The 22,128-nt window shown below is 38.1% G+C and overlaps 1 long non-coding RNA gene across 2 annotated transcripts in view; it reads right to left on the reverse strand.

Moving 5' to 3' along the window:
• Window positions 1–22,128, reverse strand: part of LOC117285379 — a 217,551-nt gene that overhangs the window by 59,090 nt on the left and 136,333 nt on the right. For both annotated transcript variants that reach the window (XR_004516423.1, XR_004516424.1), the window contains exon 3: window positions 722–850. This is a non-coding gene — a long non-coding RNA (uncharacterized LOC117285379). The remainder of the gene's footprint in view (window positions 1–721; window positions 851–22,128) is intronic.

A 22,128-nucleotide genomic window follows, 5' to 3' on the forward strand; every position in this document is an offset into this window, starting at 1 on the left:
ACAGCACCCTCAGAGGATACATAAAAATCAAATTTGTACTGTTACCTTGACATCTCTATGCCATTCCTTTTTTGTGAGATTTACCTAAAACTCTTTACAAGTATTTTCTCCTCTGACATCCTGAATTAAATCACATTGGAAAAGACAATGAGTATTATAGAGACTTATTGGGTTGGAGAGAAAATACCAACCCTGAGTACTCTCTTACAGTGGGCAGAGAGATATTAAATTTGGACAGCTGAGGGGACCAGAAGTGGGGGAAGGAAAACATGACTGGAGCTCTGGATGGGAAAGAGGATGACAGTGAGCACACTGGAAAAGATTCTGGCAAGGAATATGTATACTGTAATCAGAAATAAGGTTGAATAGATAGAAAAATCCGATGAAAATTAGCAGTCAATTATAATAGTTCTTTCTCAAAGAAGTAAGAAGACAGTCCTGCCTTCTCTCAGGTGACCACTGGGATTAGTGACATTTTTCTGAGTCTAAACAAGATGGTCAGAATTGTGATTTCATGAGTGTTCTGGGAAAGTTTCCATGACTCCAACCAACAGATTGAATTTCTAGGAAGAGCAGAGTACTGTCACTGGCAATTAGTTCAGAGAAATTTTAATGTATCTTGTAACAACCCTCTTGAATAGTATGATCCAAACTCTTCCTGTTTTAATATTGCAAAACATTCATTTTCTTATCAAAAGGATATAACTCAGCATACACTCACCTTATCTGACTCCAGCTGTTTGGAGGGGCAAGAGGCTTCAGGTAAAAAATAAAGATGCTCCTGATAGGAAATGCCCATTGATGGGTGAGATGTACTGCAGTCTACCCTGATCATCTTCAGTAACAGCTTCTAAGAGAAGAGACGACAGTGTGAATGAATGACATCATAAGTAATGTTTTGCTTCACAGAGTGCTTTGGCTCGTTTCCTGTTCCTTATACCTGCAGCAAGTGAGAAAGTACCCACCTGACAATTTTTCCTCTGATTCATATGAAAGGTCATTTAATCCCAAGAAACATTTTGCTAAATATTAAGCTCTCTAATTCTCCCTCTTTCATAGTCCTTTTATATTTTCTTGGTGTTACTTGAGATTATGATATGTACCAGTAGTAAAAACAATTAAATGATTCTAATGACTATTATTCATTGATTTTTAGGTGCAAATATGCCAAATGATGGAGAATTTAGACTATGTGCAATCTTTGATTTCACAGTTTGAATATAAATATAACACTATACATTTGTCATAAATGTAGCTAGAATATTCATGAATTAATAAATACTATTTGTATCAATGATAAATTTTCATGAAATATTTATGACATTGATTTTTTAAAGTTTGGATTCTGCAAAATGCAACAAAGTTAGGGAAATACAACCTATTCCTATCACTTGTTAACTTCTGAATTTTAAATTATTCCTACTTAATATTGGTTCAAGGTTTAAAAAGTGTTTAGAATTATATTTTTCAAAATAAACCCACTTAGATAAGCTATTTTCCTTCCAAGTCCTTAGCACTATGATTTGCAATTACCAGAGAACTCCAGTGATAGAAAATAACAAAGTCTGAAATTACAATTACATTCCTTAGAGGTGGAACAAAAGGGAAAAAAATTCACTACCAGCAGATACATCAGAGAACAAATGAACAGAAATAGAGATATTTACATCACTCAATAAAGGTACATCATCAAGAAACCAGAGCATAAATAAAAACAGGGACACCCTTGCTCTTGCCCTCAAAAAAAATTGCTGAAGTGTCCAGAACCTCACACTCCATAACACTTCTATATTAAAATAGTATATCACATCTGCCAAGAGACCAAGGTGAAAGCAGAAGGTCACTGGCAATTTTGCTGTTGTGTAATTGTTTGTCCAGTAGCAAAGTTGTTAAAAAGTGGCTCCTGCAAGTGAGACTGGTAGAACAGGTCTCAAATGGGGGCCTAGCATGAGCACCTCTCACACTAGCAAACAGACTCCAGTCCTACCCAGGAAGCTAGAAAAGAGTGGGTAAAACCAAGCTTGCCACCAAATCACAGTAAGGCTCCAGACTCTGCAGTTCAACCTGCTGCTATTATTATTCCTCTTCAGATCCTCAAGACTCATTTTCAATTCCAATAACCATTCTCAGAAATTAAATCGAGCCCATTTGGAAAGCCAAATTTCATGAGATGCTGCATTTCAAGAGAATACTTCATCCTGTACAAATACATTCCTTTTCCTGCTTCTCCTTGATTCAGTTCTATCAAAGTGGTTCAGTTCTGCAATTCTTTAAGACCATTGTTTCCCTTACTTTTGACATATCCACTTGGCTTGTATATTATCTAACCTGGGGGAAAACCTCCCCTAAGGGTATTCCTGCCTTCTTGATAAATCCTTTCAGTTCTGTCTTTCCCATCTACTCTGATATTTTGTTAATTTGGATCTCCAGAAATCTTGTGATTTCTAGAGCTACTTTACTCTTTATGATACTAGAGTTTGTGACAGAACTACACTCTATAGATTTCTAAAAATAAATTCAGTTTTAGTGCTCACTGAGTTACGCTAATTCCTCAGCACCTGAAAAGTTGAGTTGTTCTCTAAGAAACAGTCATCTATGATTTTTGGTAGTTTTCTACGCTAAAAAGTGTACATGAGTTTACTTTTTCAGCTGCAGCAGACCTATTTCTCACTTTGGGTATCTAACATCCATACTGAGCATCCCAGACTGCAGAGTAGACCACAGCTTAGTCTACCATCTCTCTTTCCCAGGTGGGAGCTCAAAATATAACTCTGCAACATTCCCTCAACTGCATAATTTGTCTTCAAAGTAGGCTATGATAATCCCTAAAAGTAATCTAAACGTGCTAGGAATGTGAGGCCAATCTTTAGATGTTCAGTTTCTCTGTGTACACCTTCCTAAAATTGGCTTATTGAGGTAGTTCTTGGGATCATATGGGGACTCATCACTTTCACAATATACCTTTTCTCAACAAAAGGATAGGAATTATCTATCCATGGGAGTTGCTAATCGGGTGCACCTTCCCAAGTGTCCAAACTAGGTGGCCAAAAAAGGGGTAAGATCTATGGCCTTATAAGCAAGGCATTTTAACATCCTCCTCTAAGTAAATTCACTATGGATATGTCCCCTGCCAAATTTTTGCTTTTATGTGTAATAATCAATCACAATGTATAATAAATGTTATTTGACCTACATGATACATGATCATACTAATAATTCAATTTAGATTTTAAAAGTTCATTCCTTAGAGCTTTGATGTAATAAGAAATATTAAAAAATGTAGATGTATATAGCACTAATTTTTACTCCAGAGAAATGTGATGAACTAAAAGACTTTCAATTATAACAATATATTCCATAAGAATGCATTTCTGTGTAGAAGAAATACAAATACAGTGGTGCCTTGGTTAAGGAACTTAATTTGTTCTATGATTTTGGGAAAGATGGCCACATTTGTGTTTGTGTGGGAAAGATGGCCATGGTCATGCTTGTCACCCAATGCAGAGTCTGCAAGAGAAACAAAATGTTGCCAAAGGCTTCTGTCTGTGAACCAAATTGCTTGCAAACAGAAGTGTTCATGAGCCAAGGAATCACACTATATGATAGCTAAGATAAATTGAAATTATACAAGATTTTCTAACTTAAAAAAAAGTTTTTAATGCATTTTTGAACAGATGTTAGTTGGAATCAGATATTATGAAATTCATATATGTTGGATAAATTTAAGAGTGATGTAAAAAATTTTAAGACATAATTACCAAATATTGAAAATTATATCTTTTGGATTATTTAAATATATAACATGTTAAATATAAATTTAAATATACAACATGTTAAATGTTAAATGACAACTTAAAATGTGGAAGTCAGTACTTCATCTGAAGACTCATTATCTAGGTATCTGTTGAAGAAAGAGAAAAAGAAAGAGAAGAAAGAGATTGTGATTGCAAGCTTCCATGTATCCTAGAAAATAAAGTACTGCAGCTTTTTAGTCTAGAAAGAGTAAATAATTTTACACTGGATATTTTTATAAGTCAATATAATAATCTGAAGAGGTTATATTTTAGTCAATTTCCATTTATTGCATCCACATCAGTAAATTCAAAATAATTCAATTCACTATTGGCTTAAAGTAGTGTAGTTTGGCAATATTAAAGAACAATATTTAAAGAACCATAAGTAGACCAAAGCATAAAAAGCTGAAGCATCAAACTTACAGGGAGAAATGTGATTATGAAATCCCACATAAAAGGATATTTAAAGATGTCAAAGTATAATATTTGCTATAATGAAGGGTTGAATCTAACACTCCAATTTTCTTTATTTTATAAACATTTTAGTTTAGTCCTCATCATGGAAATTTGAGTATGTCAATTCAATTAAACTGGGCTATTTCCAAGGGTTTATTCTACCTTTCTCCCATACACACAACACCCAAACACATACACACACACACACACACACACACACACGCACACAGAGATTTACTTGGATTAACACATAGTCCTTATCAGATTTATTTGGATTAACACATAGTCCTTATCAGATTTATTTGGATTAACACATAGTCCTTACCCCCCTCCTCTCACACTTCTTCCTCTCTCTGAGGGAGTAATCTATGGTCTGAAAAGAGAGTTGCCTTTGTATAACCCTGGCATCAGGAAGAATGAGGCATTTTTCCATAAAAATGCTCTCCTCACCCTGGCCTCAACTGAGGTGTAGTTTCCCTCATTCTGGTGTCAGTATTCCACAGTGGCATTCAGAGCCAAAGTCTGAAAGTCAGCCCTAGCCTTGTAGGGCCAGGCCATGCTCTCTGAGTCCAACAGCCAGCCTAACCATGGAATCCCTGGAGCCCAGCTGTCTGCTGGCAGCTATTATATACCCATATCAGGGTGCTTGGGCACTAGGGAGGACTAAATTCTGTCCTAAAATTGAACCTGCAACTGTAACAACAGTATTGGGAGATAGGGCTTTAAAGAGATATCTAAGGTAAAATGAGTATATCTGAGTGGGCCCTAATCCAATATGTGTGCCATCCTTGTAAGAAGAGATTAAGACCCCAACAGATAAATAAGGAAAACTGAAAACATATGAAGACAGACATCTACAAGCCCAGAAGAGGGCCTCAAGAGAAACCAACCTCAATGAGATCTTGATTTGGGGTTTCTAGTCTTCAGAAGGATGAGGAAATACATTTCTGCTATTTGAACCACCCTATCTACAGCACATTGTTACAGTAGCCTTAGAAAACCAACATAGACACTATGCACTGCTCCCCTTGAGGTAATACGCACTTGGGGGACTCAGGTTTTTGCCTTTAAGAACAATAGTCTAGACGCCCCACCCGGGTCGTTGCCAGTCCACAGACCCACACCTTAGGAAGATGTGACTGCTCTCCAGGCTCACTTTGCCCTTGGCTATACCTAAAGAGGGGAGAGAAAAGGAAGGGGAGTGGAGGAAAGGGGAGGGTGGGGTAAGGGAAGAAGAAGGGGAAAGCAGAGGAGGGGAGGGGAAGTAAAGGGAAGGGAAGGGGAGGGGAGGGGAAGGGAAGGGAAGGGCAGGACTGCTCTTCTCTAGGAAATTTAATCTTTGGACTCTGTTACTTCCTTCCCTACACCAACCTGCCTTGACAGTTTCATCCCAGACAAAAGGCAGATCATATGTTCTAATCACAGAGATCCTGTTCAATATCTCATATCAATGCTTTCTCTTCTCCTATTGATCAATCTGACCTTCTGTCTCAATTGCAGTGGAAACTGGCTACAGATAGTCTTCCAAACATACTCTTGAAAGACTGAGTCCTTGATTCTCAATTAGTCTATTCTCTCAATGCTTTCCTCCCCATGCCAAATTTACAAAACAATATATAATTTTAAAAGTTCAAAGGACAAGAATTGACTCTATGGAACTTTGCAGACTCTTTGTATTGTAGCTTCCATTAGAACAATATGAATAGTGAAGTATTATTGCATTTTTAAGAATAGAAGTAAGTCAGATCTTTCATTCATTCCTTCATCTGTCTATCCCAACAAAATTTTTTGAGGCCTTGCTTCATGACAGGTACTGTTTCAGATACAGGTATACAAAAAATGAAGTCCTTGTCTGTAGTACCCTAACATCTGGTTGAGGGTGGTAACGAATATGTAAATACTGTAAATAAATATGTGAGAATAGTAAACGTAAGCAGAGCAAGTGGCCAGAGGGTGAAGCAGGTGCCAGGTGGTAAGAAAATATCTCCCTAAGGAGGACACTGTTTGTACAGAGACTTGAAGAGACCAAAGGAGTGAAATGGTTCCATTTTCTGGCAGAGTAAACTGCAGATACAAAGCCCTGAGTCCAAGGCTTTGTGCTCCAGTGTCACTCCAGTGACTCCACGGAGGCCAGCTCATTACCAGTGAGCCAGGAAAAGACCTGGGAGACAGGTGCATCACCTAAAACCTGACAGCATGGGGTTTTATTAATTTCACTAAACACAAGATGATAGATACTACAAGACTGTATTAAAGAAGAAAAAAGGAGCAATGGATCTACCAGTGACAAGAAAGTGGAGGAGATTGAGTTTTGCATTCAAAAGGCCATACAGAATAAATAAAAATTGGCTAAAATAGTTTCAAGTCTAAAATATTCCATGTAAACATGATAAGGGCTGTTATGACTGTCACATGGGCTGTGGACTAGATAGGGTGCTGCTTAAAATGAGGGGTAGAAATGCAGCCTGCTGTCTGCCAAGCTGTGCCCTGGCCCAGGGCTGCATTCAGCTGGAGGAAGTCACCTCTCCTAAGGTAAATTAGTGTGGATCTAGGCGATTTGTGTGCTGCTAGTGGAGGGTAAATTTCTGCAACCTCCCCGGGACCTATTTACTGACATGGATCAAACATTTTAAAGCAGGGCCAGGGATTTAGCTCAGTGGTGCCACCACTTGCTTCGCAAGTGCAAGGTCCCAAGTTCAATCCCTGGTACCAAAAAGTAAAAGTCTTATAACAATGTATACTCGTTTTTTGGTTTATTTGTTTGTTTATTTGTTTTTTCCAGTAACCCTGTACAGCTTCATCTGCTCTGCCCAGGGAATTATGAATTAACAAACCTGGAAAACTCCATTCTCCCTGTTGATCTGCATCTAACCTATTGTGCCTCAACCAAGTCAATATGATTGGAATAAGGGTGTGGTGCTTTTTCCCAGGGTCCCTTAGCTGTGAGGGAGGGCTGTGCACCTCAACAAAACCGAGGTTTAATTAGCAAAGGGGGTGGGTAATGTGTGTGGATGTCAAATTGGAAAGCAATGTCCAGCTGGAGTAGCAGGGAACTGAGACAGACATCAATTTAACATTCCTTAAAATACTATGAGGAGGATAAAATAAAAGCCTGTCAACTAAAATTAGCGAAAAGAAACAGGTAAATTAAGAGAATTGACCACTCCATAGACTGCCTTTCAGAAAATTAACCTAGAATAGACATAACTGGTAATAAAGGAATGAAATTTAACAAAGATTTAGTAATTGTCCCTAGGGGATGACCTAACAATTGCAAATGTTGGCTGTCATTGTAAACAAGCTTTGTAAATTTTAAAAATCATTTCTAAAGCAATACGGTGAGTGGTTAGAATGTGAAGATCATAAATACATACCCACCAGACAAGTGAGAGGGGAAAAAAGCTGCCCTGATGTCACTCAAATGAGTCCCAGTGGCATGGGATAAATTTCCAGTGACTACATCATGCATGACTCAGAAAATGTTGTATCTCAGATCAACTATGTAGAAGTAAAGGTGACATACCTCACAAAACTGCATTAAAAGGATTCAAAAAGTAGCTTTAGTGGTGGAGGTCAAAGATGAACGTGAAGACCATGGCAGAAATGAAAGTGAAAAATAAGCGTGTTTCTAAATTCACATTATTTTATCTATTATGCTATTAAACATTCAACACATGTAAACTATAACAACTAGACTCTTGATTGTTTCACCTGTCGCTCTTGGGTTTATTTATCCTAGTTGGAAAACAACTTTTATAGTATAAAAGATGGGGGTGACTTTATAGATGGGGCCCTATAGCCAGCAAGGCAAAGAGCACAGTGATATGAGCCTAAATTACGATGCGCATGACAGGAACCTGAGAACCAGGAAGGCTGCTTATGTGTCTGTCCGGATAAGGGGTGACCAAGGGGAAAGAGAACGGTGCTACAGGTAAAGTAAAAGGCAAGTACAGAGTCCTGGGGCAGAAGGAGGCTTAGGACTGGGAACAAAAAGCAAATTGATGCTGGAGAAGAGGGAAAGAAGGGAAGCATAGCACAAGAGGAGACTGGGGATACTACAGAGCCTTGGAGGGAACCTGACCACTGTGTCTGCATATAAGAGTGAAAGGACGTTAATCAAGATGTCTTTACTGTAGTAGTCCAAACAAGAGAATTGGCCTCTCAGTAGACTGGCCAGGACCTAGATCACACACGGCCCTTCAGGCTGTGATAGGAATTAAACAGAAGTCTGGTTTGGTTTGGTTTTGCCAATGTGTAATGGAAACAACTGAAATATCTTAAATGTTACAGTGAAATTATTTGACTTGTATTTTTAAAACAGCAGTCTACTCCCTGAATGAATGGCAGAAAGGCAAGATTTTTTAAAGTGAGGCTAATTGGGTGTTTAATTACCCTGGTCCTGTGTTATAGGTGGAGGCTTGGGCCATGGTGGTAGCCTTGAAAATGAAAACAGTAAATGAGCACAAAAGAGGTAGGGAGTTTTTCAGGGAGCGCACTGGACATCTGCATTACCTGGGTCTCTGCTAGAAAAAAACAGCTTTGAGGTGGAAAAAAATCACAAGACAGGAAATAGCACAACAGAGGATGAGTGAGATTTCCATGCTATTCTTTCAGTAATATGTTAATGTCCTATATGTTATAGGCATGGAACTTTTCATGTTTCACATGCTGCATAAACAAAGAAAAGTTCTAGGATACATAATAGGATCATTACCCAGTGAGAGTTGGTGTATGAAAAAATCATCACCTGATCTGTTTTGGAAGAAAAGATGTTCTTGCCAGCATGAAGGAAAGCTTATGGTCATTTCCAAGTAGTGGTGCTTCACTGGAAAGTTGTGCATCAAGAAGCTGTCCCAGGAATCCAGGGAAAGGCACTGAAGAATTAAAACTACTATGGATCATCAGAGAGAATCCTCTAATATTAATGGTAACCCCAAGAAACAGTATCTTTTTTTGGAAAGGAAAGCTGATTTTGATACAGAAATCTAGTACACAGGAAGGAAATTTTCGCATTTGTTACCAGTTCTTCTGGCCTCTTTTACAGTTCAATATTTCTCCTTTATTAAGGATACTCCAGTACAGAGCCTTGGGACTAGAGAGAGAAAGTCTCTGTCCATAGCATTGAAGGCATAGGGCAGCCAGCCAGCACTAATACCAGCGAGAGTCACCCACTTGACTCCAAGCTCTTGTCATTCCCTCAGATGCTGAGAAGACTATTTCCAGTGGAAGAAACTCAAGGACTTAGGAAAATTCCCTTTCTTGTGGGAGAAGACAAGGAGAAAGTACACCTCTGACACATGCAGCAAACAGGGAGTTAAACTCTATGGGCCCCTTCCCTAATGGGTGTGTAGTGAGACAGTCAAGGAGGTCACCATGGATACATCTGGCTGCATCTGTCTGAATTATTTGTATGGAACAGATTGCTACAGGGTGCTTTTATTTCTGGTCTCATTGTGTGTGTGTAATGCCAATGAAATAACAGGAATGAAAATTTTAAAAGAAAATATCTGCCCCTGCTGGGTTTAATCTCATTAAAGCAAGTCAAATGACTAGTTCTGAAAAAGGGTTCCAATGTGCAGCAAAGACAGCAGTAAAGACACAGGTTCTTCTGCACCACACTGAGAAATGAATCAGAACTGCTCACTCAGTTGAAATCACCAGAATTGTCCCTATAAAGAGACCACGGTACAGCTTGAGTAGTAATGAATATCTGCCTGAATAAACAATGAGTAGACTACCATCACATGTTAAACTCCAAATCTATAATGTAAAACTGCCATGTCAAGTATGTTAAGAATAGATGACATATTCCTCTAGGACTGGCTGATTATGAAACCTCATAGATACTTGCTTTATAGTGTTAGATGTCTTATATAAACCTACAGCATCATGCTCTCTTTCAAATTAATCAAACCACATCCAGGTATAAATTTGCCACCAGCATTGTGCAGCTCTTAGAGAAAATGCAAAATGCAAAGTTCTGTCCACTTTAAGTCTCACATTCCATTCAAATGGAGAACTGGAGTGTCTTGTGAGTACACCAGCATGGACTGGGCCTTAACTAAGCCTCAGGTGGAATATCAAACCCCCTTCCATCACAAAGGTGCAGGAATGTCAACTATCGCTATAGACCATTCCAAGGAGAATACTTCTAATACAAAATGGTGATGTCCGAATGATTTGTTTCCATGACACACTGATGGGTATGTTTTCACCTTCAGAACATTCTATCCCATTATCTTCACCCTGAAAGCAGATAAAACAAGAAGCATGCCAATATTTTAGGTGCAGAAAGTAAGGTACAGTTAAGGAAATCAGCTTTCTGGACCATCTTGAGTTAACAGTTTCAGCGAGCCTTCCAGAGGCCTGCCTATTCAAGGAAACCACACACGGATATGCACAACCATCTAGCTACAAAAAAAGTTCCACTGGGATGAGGTATGGATGCCATTACCTCACCTGGTACTATAAAGTGAATTGCTTTCCCTACTCAGGATACATAAAAATGGACATTTTCTCAACCTCTGACCATTATCTTCTACATCAAATAAGCAAGGGTCCAGATTTAGGCCTCAAGAAGCTTCTGTCTTAGTCACTCTCCCATCACTAGGACAAAATACCCAACATCCACAACTATAAAGAGAAGTGGTTCTTTTGGCTCACATTTTCAGAACTTGTTTGGCTGACTCCAAGGCAGAAATGGCAAGGTGGAAGGGCCTGGACAGAGCACAGCTGCTCATCCATGGCACCCAGAAATCAAAAGGACAAGGGAAGAGCCAGGGACCAGAATGCACCCTTCTAAGTCAGCCTCCAGTGGCCCACCTCCGACCATGCCCCACTTTCTCACAGCAGGTCAGTTATAGTCCCCTTCCATGAGCCTCACCTCTGAACAGAAGCTTTGGGGGGAAATTCTATAAACTGTAATAGCCTCTGAATATCCCAAAATAATATGCAAAAAGATGTGTGCTCATGAATTCTTCAGAGAGGGTATGTTGCTTCCATTCGATTTTGTGCCTCTATGAATGTAAAAGTTTAGAGAGTCTATTCTCTACAGATGAAGAAACTCCACACTTATTTTGGAGGGACTGAAAAGAAAGCGAGAGCTGCCTACCTACACGTGAAATTAGGAATAACAACGGCAGGAGAAATACCTTGTATGAAACGCCACTCATTAAAGGCATTACATAATCACTCTTCCATGTACTAGAGAGCCCATGAAGCAGGACACTCTCCAGTGAAGAGAATGTCAGGCAGTGGGAGGATCAGAGGGTTGTGGATACAGACTGGAAGTTTGCCAATATTAGTCATATGATCTTGGCCATAATTCTTAGGTTCAGTTTCATCCTCCATAAAATAAAATGTGGCAAAATAAATGAAAATCAATTCTGGCTCTCATACTTGTTGTATCAGTTCAGTGATGGAATATAGAAGCTAGAAAACATAAGATGCAATTTTGAGAAAAGATACACACAATAATAATAATAATACAAAAAATAATAGTATAATTGGCTTTGCTTGTCCTGGAAAAAGTATAAAGAATCAAGAGAGGAAAATCAACATGTAGCCTAACAAGAAAATAGAGAAGAGACTTCACAGGATGAAACGAGCAGGGGACAGGGCCTAGGTCCTGGACTAGTCCCTGTACGTGGAGCCTGTACTGCAGGACTGAAACCCAAGCCTTGAGACTCTTGCTCCAGCATCTGTCCCATTATTCCTCACTAAATCCTGCTCCCATATCCCTCTGTCTTTTCATGTTTGAATTCTGTGGTTCTCCACAGAAAAGTTATGATTTTATATTGCATAGTGTGACAGGCCTCTTGAATTCCTTGCCAAAGCAGTAGAAGCTAGAAGGTCCCTAACCCTGGGACTGCCTGTCCCTGGGTGGGTCTGAATATGAGAAAGTCTCATTGTGGTCAGAAAGAGGAGATGGTACAGAGCAAGACCTAGGGTCTTGGCTTCAGAGCTTCTGAAGAGTATACACCAAGGTAAGTGCCAAGAGACACACCAAGGCATGACTTCACACGTGTGTGCAAGTCCCCACACACTAGAAAAAGGTAGTTTTACTTTTTTCTCAAAGTAACTAATACCCTAATTCACAAAATTTTTGAAGAAATAAAATAAAAATACAGTTTCCTCCTTTTATATTCTGATGGTAATGTATTTTATCCTTGAATGCTTATGTGCTTTTACTTTCTCTGTATATCACTTTAAATATTTCTTACTGGAAACAACCAAATTGATCCATCAGGAAATTGCCCCATCTGTAGAATAATAGATAAAACTGTGTTTTATCATGTATCTACCAACAGGCAGATACATGATAAATGGCTATATTGTGTCTCATTACTGTATTTTAAGTATATCAATAAATAATAGTGACAAAATTATATATTGATTTCATTATGTATAAAGTATATAAGCAAATAAATATATTTTGAAAATCCAGTCAACATTTAATGCCCTGGCTTATTCAGAGGGACAAAGATAACAACAAAAACTAATAGCTAAGGTGCCTAGACTTATTGGAAGCAGTATAAAAGTTACATTCTTTGCTAAATATATATTGATCCTTACATCTCCCAGCTTATACAAATTCATGGACATGTGTCTAGCCTGGAATTAAAGTGACCCTGAGGTAGCCAGTGTGAGAAACACTGATCATTTCTCTAGTGAATCTGGGAGAATAAAACAGCAGAGCAACAGAGACAGACTAATGAAGCTGGTATTGACTGGAGAAGAACAAGTCTGAAGGTACTGGATTCCCAGGAACTGGGGTGGGACAAAGGGCATAACGGAGGGCAGGAGCTTCACCCCAGTCTTCTTCTGTCAGGAATAAAGCTAACCGAAACCACAGTGCCAGGGAGAAAAGAGGGGAGGCAGTCATTATGCCCTAGTTTTTGTATTACAAAATCCTTGGGTTTTTTTTGTTGTTGTTATTGTTGTTGTTTTAAATGCTGGGAATTGAACCCAGGCTTCAAACATACAGGGCAAGCACTGTTCCACTGAGCTGCAACCGCAGCCCTCTAGGAGAGACTAAAAAACATCACCTTCTTAAATTTTAGTTTTGCTTTTATTTTTCAACACAGTACTCCAAAAGTTCCCACTAGATCTATTCTGATGCCCGCCATGAGGAAAGCGTGACGTGCCAAGCTCTTTGATTTGGAAACAGATCTGAACATAAGCCATAGTGGTAATCTAATACTTCCTGCCTTACATGTGGCAGGTGCTGTGGAAACATTTACTGTCCTGGTGTGATACGAGGGAGCTCTCACATCAGAACACTGACTCAGTTCCATCCCAGCCTACATGAAGCCATGGAAGATCCTTTAGACCCTGCATTAGCTTTTTTCAACAGAAATTCCCACTCAGCAAGCTCTCCACACATTTGCTTCCAACAAGAAAATGATTGTATCACATTTGCCCTGCCATGTGGTAGCAGAACACAATGAGGTCTCTGTATACAACTTTGGAACCACCCCGCAGGAAATGCCAGTGCAGTTGGAGAACTCAAACCTCACATCAACACTTTGAATCTTTTTTAAAAATGGAGAATAAATTCTATACAAATCAAGAGGGAAATTTATCCAACACATAGCCTTTGGCGAAAACTAAGTCTTGGGCATTAACTAACCTAGGCCCTCACGAAAAGGAGCCATAATTAGTCCGGAGCCACTAAAACTGTTTCTAGAGGTGCAAAATCAGCAGTCACCAACAAGCCAGGAATACAATAGAAAAAGGCTAGACTCTGAAATAATGACAGTGACAACCACAAGCATTTTAAGCATATGCTCTAAATTAGCAATGCTCAGTACTGTTCAACAGATACTAAATACGCTCTGGACATAGCTGGATGTATAATTTGAGTTATTATTAACTTACTTAATCTTCATAACAACTTTATGAGGACAGAGATGACTTTATGAGGACAACTTTATAAAGCACAAAGATGTTAAGTAGCTTGATCAAGCTCACATAGCTCCTAAGAATCAGAACTAGGATTGAAAAATCAGTCTGGCAGTCTATTTCAGAAGCCCACATCTACTATACTATGTTATCTGGACATTGTGTTTTAATGGAAAACTTACCTATATATCTAATTTGGAATATACTATCCTGTTCTTTAAGAATGGTAAACTGTAACTTTAAAGGAACTGCTTTAAAAAAAATCTTATTTCTAGTCCTGTTTATTCTTCCCAAGAGCACCATTTTCCAGAAGAATATTAAAAATAACCACACATCAGACACCTGAAGCAATGGCCTCAGAATATAACATTATTAAACAATCTCAAGGTAGGATAATACGCAAACATTTAACGTTTCATCATTGGCAACTTTAGCCTCTATATAACCTTCTTTGGAAGAAATATGAAAATTTTCCCCTGGAAGTTTCAAGTATTTGGTTAACATGCATCAAATATGGCCCCATTTTATTCTACACTGCTTTTGTCCACAATAATAATCTTGAAGTATAAAATGCATGTGTTCACTGGGGAATTTCAGAAATTTAATTGCCAGCAAATTTTGTCAATGACTGTCATTCACCCTTTTGCTTAAAGGATTGTTCTGTTGTTGCACAGACACATAATTAAGTACTGCTATGAAAGGAGATAGATAACACATTCTTATTTTGCAGGTATCAAGTCTAAAGGGAAATCAGATCTGGCTTAGTATTGTCATAGTAGTGTAATTCTTCTTAAAATCCAGCTGTGAGTCATGTTCCTATACTTAGATACACACAACCCAAGCCTTTTCTGAGCTGGGTGTATGATTAACTCTCCTCTGGCTTGGGTATGACAAGTGCTCACAGGCTCTGTTGTGACTTTGACTTCAGTTCATTTGCTTCACAGGCCAATATTTTTTATCAGATTAAATCACTCTTAGATATATTCTCCTTGCGGGTGAGAAGCATTGTATATCATGGAAATAGTATGCACACAATAAAAAAAGGACTAATTACCATCAGTAGGTCAGCATTCCATCATCTCTTCGTAAATGTCTGTGGTACTGCGGCTATCACGCTTCAGTGACTTGCTATATCTTTTCTTCTCCAATGTTCCTTTGCTAAACACAAAATGAGGGGCACCAAGTGCCTCGTTTCAGCTACCAGCTGACAGTCACTTTAAAATATTACCAGAAATAGACAATAAAAGACAGTCATCTGGTTATATGATTTGTTTTATGATGACCACTCTGAATTCTCTCTGAACCAGCTATTCTGGCTCTAGGCCTGAAGATGTGAGTTCAATTCTCGCATACTGACCAGGCAAAAATGTAAAATCACAAGGGAGCTAAATCCTCAGTTCTGACTGATGGTTTTGGCTCTTAACCTCAAATAAATCCTGACTGCAGAGGATTCAAGGGACCCAGGAGAGAGTCCTCTCAGGCAAATGGGACACTGTAGGAAGGAAAGCAGTCATAAAGGAAGGGCGTGGACACAAGGAGCAGATGGACCTGGACACTCCCCACCCTCACTGTTGGTTCAACTCAGCACTGAAGATATTGTATTCTCACCCTAATTGCAGTAAATCTAGAACTTCTGATAGCACAAAGGGTACATTCAGTTGTTTAGCTGTTTCAGAAAAAAATAATAAATTGTCCTCAATTGTAGGTGTCAGAAAATAGCAGGGATTTTTACTTAATCTAAAAGAATTGTTATTATGGCTCTCACCCAATTAACTGATTATCTAGAAACAAATTCCAAAATTACTGCCATTATCCTGAACACTCTTATATTGTAACTATAAACCAAACACAAATTTAGTCAGTAAAATCTACATAGGTATAGAATACACAATTCAGGAGTTGAGTCTCAGAAATTTTACGCTGAAAGTCTGAACACATTCATTTTCTGGGAGATTTAATTTCATGTACAATAAATTACAGATGCATAAGTCTACCTTTCCTAGAAATTAGAGTGAAAGGAAAGCAGAAGAAAATATCTACTATTAATTTTTGTGTCAGGCCCCAACAGAATACTATGCTCGTTCAGAAAATACAAAGGGATATGATTTTCTATTATCCCAACATCAGTTTTTTATAACAGGGAAGCTTCAAAAATTCCTGGACATCACTGCCTTGTCTGCCAATAATATACTATTTGGAAGTTCTGATATAGGTGTACCTGCCATAATGAATAAGGAAAAATTGTGGTAGACCACCAAAGAAATCTGCTTCCTTATTCCCAGGTCTATAACAAAATAGGGAGAAACACCTGAAACATAAAACCATAAGAATCTGGACTATTTTTTTAATGGATATCTTAAACTCTACCTTTAATTATTTCACTTCCCGCTTTACATATTTCAATGGCTCCCCACTTCCTACAAGCTGAAATCCATTTCTATACCTTGTCTTTTCAGTTTCATCACTGTCCCACCGAATCTCACCATGGACTCCATTGTCTCCCTCTTAGACTCAAGATATCACGCACCTAAGTCAACCATTTTTCTGTCTGCCATTCTTTTTTCCCCCATTGAGTTTATCGGTACATTTTAGGTATACAATACAGTTACATTCATCATTGGGATCTTGTATGTTTACATGACCTATCTTGGTTCTTATTTTTTCACCATTCCATTGCCCTCCCTTCTCCCCCTCCACCCTTCCCTATTTATAAAGACTTTGTTTCCATTTTTTCATTGTTGTTTTTCTCATATGTTTTCTTTTCCCTCTGACCTTTCTCTAACCCTCACACTTCCCCTACCCCTGAGTCTGGACTCTTAAGGTTAAATCCACTGTACAACATTGATCCTTGTATTTGACAGTGGATAGCAATGACACACCTCACAATCCTGCCAGGAAGGGGAAAGTTGGACAGTTAATTACCAGGTTGGCTTCTGAACCTAAGGGGAATCTTAATAAACAGAAATGATTAAAATCAATACTTCTATGGTAATCATGAGTAGGAAAAAGAGGCTCAAGATACATTTTTTAATGGAGAAAAATGGGCAACTTCAATTCTTTGTGCCATCCTTGCTACCTGCCTCTCCAGCAAAGATTTACCAAAAGGTAATCTTTGGGGGAGGGCTAAGCACTTGATGGTGAAGACAGACAGCATATGCCATATGCTGTCCGTGGAAAGCTTCCCCGAGCCTCTGGGTAGTGGAGTCAGATGGGGTCAAAGATGCTACATTTGGAAAACCAAGACCATGCTGATATTAAGTAAGTGTTCTGAAATTGCAAAATAGAAAAGCTTGGATTTTCTTTGTGTTCTGTTACCTTGGGAAATTTATTTAATATCTTTGGGCCCCATTTTTTTGTCTCTAAAATTTAAAAAAAGATAATCTCTAAGATCCCTTTCATTTGTGTTATTCTGGATCATCACATCTCAGATATGTAGAAGGGAGGCTAACTTTTAAAGTAACTGTAAAAATGAACATCCCATTAAAAAATGTTTCTAGATGATATTTTCCTTTGAAACATCAATGGTGTGTCATATAGTATTCATTAATAGCTATCCCAGCTTCAAAACAATAAGACAACTGCTAGAGAAGTACAGAGTTTGGTTTTATTTCAAAATATCTTTTGTTAAATGACTAATTGAAGCTTAAAATCGCCCCACAAAGCAGATTATCACAACAAACTTTGGTTTCCCTCCAGATTACTGTGGTGCTATGCCCTGTGGTAGTAGATTCTGGTAGTAGGTAAATCTTCCCAGTAAGTGAAAAATTGTCCCAACACAAAATTCCCATAACATTTGAAACATCTGAAATAACATTTCATTCTTTCCCTTTTTAACTTAGTAACACTTACTGATACCAGCCAAAGTAGCTCTCCATTACCATATAATAGGATGATAGGTGTGAAGTTTATACACAGTAACTATGGGTAGCAGAGAGAGCAGAAAGTTATTTTCACTATATTATTTATTTTTAATTGTTTATTTGACTATACATACAGTAAAACATTTGAATAATACTAAAAATAACACAACAAAATTAAACCTTCTGCCCACTTCTGTTCCATAAAATCTCATCCCAAGAAACTAACATTAGCTTCGCATGTGTCTTTCCAGAGGTACACTAGACATATATGCACGTGATTTATACGTATGGCACCGTCTTCATAAAACATGAATATTAGCTATTTGTATGGTTTTCGATATGTATATATGATAATTAACTTTATGAGGTCTTTATAGTTTTGTTAGCCTTGTTCTTTCTAGACCTCAAATCCTATTTCATATGGGATAAATTAGGCTCCGCTATTAGAATATAGTCACAATGTCTTAAGAAAAGTTAATTTCCTGGCTCACAGGACATGTCCAGGACAGGTTGTCAGGAAGACTCTGCATTATTGTCACTTGGAGATCAAACAGACAGGGCTTCATCTCAGTAGGCACTTCTACAATCACAGCAGAAAGGAGAGTGGACAGCCACTAACTGACACTTGGTCTTTACACATCTTCCTGTAAATGACATGTATCATATTCACTTTTGTTACATTAGCAGCCAACTAAGTCACAAGGCCATGTCTATATCAGAAAGGGAGAAATATAATTATCCTTTTCCACAGATCAAAAATACCATCAAATGCCATCCAATAAAAAGGCAGGCTCATAGAAAAACATTACTGTGTCCTTATCCACATTATTCATGGGATCTTGCACCATGCAACTTCTGGCTCTTCCCAAAGTCAAGTTGATCATAAAAGGTGAAAATTTTGAATTTCTTCTAGATATCAAGGTACCATGGCTATACAACTACAGATAGGAAAGAGGACTTCCAGAACTGCTACAGAAAGTGGCAGGAATGGTGGAATTCCCATGTTCAAAGTGAGGAGAGTATCTTGAAGTGGATCAGTGACAATGTACCTTTTACTGTAAATTTTTTTAAATTAAGCAATCACCATATTTTTCGATCACACATGGCGCTATCACTTTGTTTTTCTAACGTTTCCTTCTTTTATTATTTTTCTCTGCTTTCTTTTTCTTATACTTCTTTTTCCTCCACTATCTCTCTCAAGGCTTCATCACTGAAAGTTGACTTTCAGTTGATTTTGATGTAACCTTCTATAGCCTTTTCTTTGCCAGTCCTGTCTTACTGTAATTACCAACAAAAATGCTTCACAATTCACTAAAACCAAAATTATTTGCCTTGATTAAAAATCATCAGAAGTAAATATGAAGAGGCAGAAATTTCACTTTGGAAGAACTCTGAAATTCAGCAGTTAGATCTGACTCTTGGAGGGACAGGACTCATTAGCATCTGCTAGGCCCATTGTATGAGGCAAAGGTGAATGTGCTTCCTGTTTGCATGGAATTCATACTGCAGCCCCATGTGAAAGCCAGGATCCTGGGTTACTTCAAATTCAAATTCAAAGCTATGATTTAAGATGTATTTGCTGACATGTCAGGGATCCGCACAGATAAATACCCCAGTGTTTTCATCAAGCTCACAGGTGTGTTCAGTTATCACTATCAGGCAAGGCCACTGAGTTAGGGCTCATAATGAACTAATTAGGTTTGAGAGAAATACTCTTGTTCAATGTGGTACCACTATTCTAAATGACCTGTTTGACCCATGGATTTTTAAAATTCTACTTAAATTTAGGATAAGTAGTTTTTGAATTTTTTTATATTTACCTAGAGAAGACTACTAAAGTATTATCTTTGAATATATAGGGCCTTGAGAACTTTCCAACCAAAGTCATTCCTACCCAGCAGAGATTAATTTTCACAGCTGCTGTGTAGACTTCGAGTTTTAGGCGACAACATAGTGTTATGGTGAGTATTTCAGCCTTTTATGGGAAGGACAATACCAAATGCAAAGACAAATAACTTAGATGTTAGTCATGGTTGTTCTATAAATGCAAGTTAAGATTTTGGAAAGAGAATTTCTCTAAGATTTGATTTCCACCACTGGAGAGTATATTCGTTGGACAGGATGGCAGATAGAGTACATACATCTCGAGTTAATTTTTTGTGATTCAGGCACCCCTCGAGCATCCAACACCCTAGGTTTAACATTCCCATCAGTCTGATCTGAAATGGGCGACTACTATACCAAAGCTGAAGCATCTCAAAAACCTTTCAGTTAGACAAAATATACTTTTATTTTTTCTTTCTTTTTATTAAGTTTATTGGTACATTCTAGGTATACAGTACAGTAACATTCATTACTGGGATCTTGTACCTTTACATGACAGGTCTTGGTTCTCATTTTTTCCCCTTATCCCGGGTCTCCCTTCACCTCCACCCCTCCCCATTTACAAATACTTTTTTTTCCAACTTTTCATTTTCTCCTATTTTGTTCTTTTGCCCAATTCCCTTTCCCCTACCCTTCCCACTTTCCCTACACCTTTAGCCCTTTTCTTCCTATTTCACATTGTTAATTATCTCATCAGGCTCTTGTTTACTATTGTAGTTTTTGGCACCAGAGAAACTATTCAGTATTTACACATGTGTGAAATATTTATTTCACTTAAGAGTATATCCTCAATATGTATCCATTTTCCTATGAATGACTCTAATTTCTCATTCTTTATGGCTGAGTAGTATTCCATTTTATAGAAAAAATACATCTTCTTTATCCAGTTTCCAACTGATGGGCAAATGGGCTATTTCCATGTTTTAACTGTTACAAACTGTGCTGCTATAAACATAGGTGTGCATATGTCACTGTGATATGATTCTTTTAATTCTTTTGGGAAGATATTCAGCTGAAGGATGGCTGGATCAAATGGAACCTCTAGTCCCAGCTCTTTGAGGTATATACATATGGATTTCCATAGTGATTGCACCAGTCTACACTACCATCAACAATGGAGAAGTGTTCCTTTCTCCCCAAACCCCGCCAACATTTGTTATTATCTGATTTCATCATAGCAGCCATTCTTTGTGGAGTGAGGTGGAATCTCAGTATTATTTTCATCTGCATCTCTCGAATGGCCAATGATGTGGAAGATTTTTTCATATATTTACTTGCTGCTTTTACGTCTCTGTCTGAGAAATGCATGTTCATTTCAGATGCCCATTTTTGAATTGGGTCTTTATATTTAGGGGGGCTGATTGTTTTGAGTTCTGTATATATTCTAGATAACAGTACCTTGTCTGAGGAGCAGCTGGTAAAAATTTTTTCAACATTGTAGGTTGTGTCTTAGTTCTGTTGGTGGTTTATTTGCAGTACAGAAGCTTTTTAAATCAATGAGATCCCAGTGGTTGATTCTTTCTGCTAATTCCCGTGCTACTGAGGATTTGTTCATAAAGTCTTTTCCTATGCCAGTGTCTTCCAGAGTTCTGCCTAACTTATCTTCCAGCAAGTTTAGTGTTTCTGTTTTAATATTTAGATCTTTAGTCCACTTTGATTTTAATTTAGTGCATGATGAGAGATAAGGGTCTAGTTATAATCTTTGGAAGGTTGAACTCCAGTTTTTCCAACACCATTTAAAGAGGCTATCTTTCCTCCACTGAGGATGGCTGGCTCCTTTGTGAAAGATGAGGTAGCTGAGTACATCTGGAGTTCTTTCTGTATCTTCCAATCTATTCCACTGATCCTCAGGTCTGTTTCTTTACCAGTACCATGCTGTTTTTATCACAGTGGCTTAGTAGTATAGTTTCAAATTGGGAATTGTTTTGCCCACTGCCATATCTCTGTTGCCTAGGATGGCTTTTGCTATTCAAGGTCTCTTCTGGTTCCAAATGAATTTTTGGATTATTTTTTTCTAGTTCTGTGAAGTATAGTGTTGGAATTTCAATTGGCATTGCATTGAATCTGTATAGCAGTTTTGGTAGTATGGCCATTTTCACTATGTTGATTCTTCCTACCAAGGAACAGGGGATGTCTTTCCATTTTCTTATATCCTCTATGATCTGTTTTTTCAGAGTGCTATCGTTTTCAGTGTAGAGGTCTTTTGCTTCTTTCGTTAGATTGATTCCCAG

This window comes from Fukomys damarensis, unplaced genomic scaffold (assembly GCF_012274545.1).
Source record: "Fukomys damarensis isolate Sample0158 unplaced genomic scaffold, DMR_v1.0_HiC HiC_scaffold_9, whole genome shotgun sequence".
Taxonomy (NCBI): domain Eukaryota; kingdom Metazoa; phylum Chordata; class Mammalia; order Rodentia; family Bathyergidae; genus Fukomys; species Fukomys damarensis.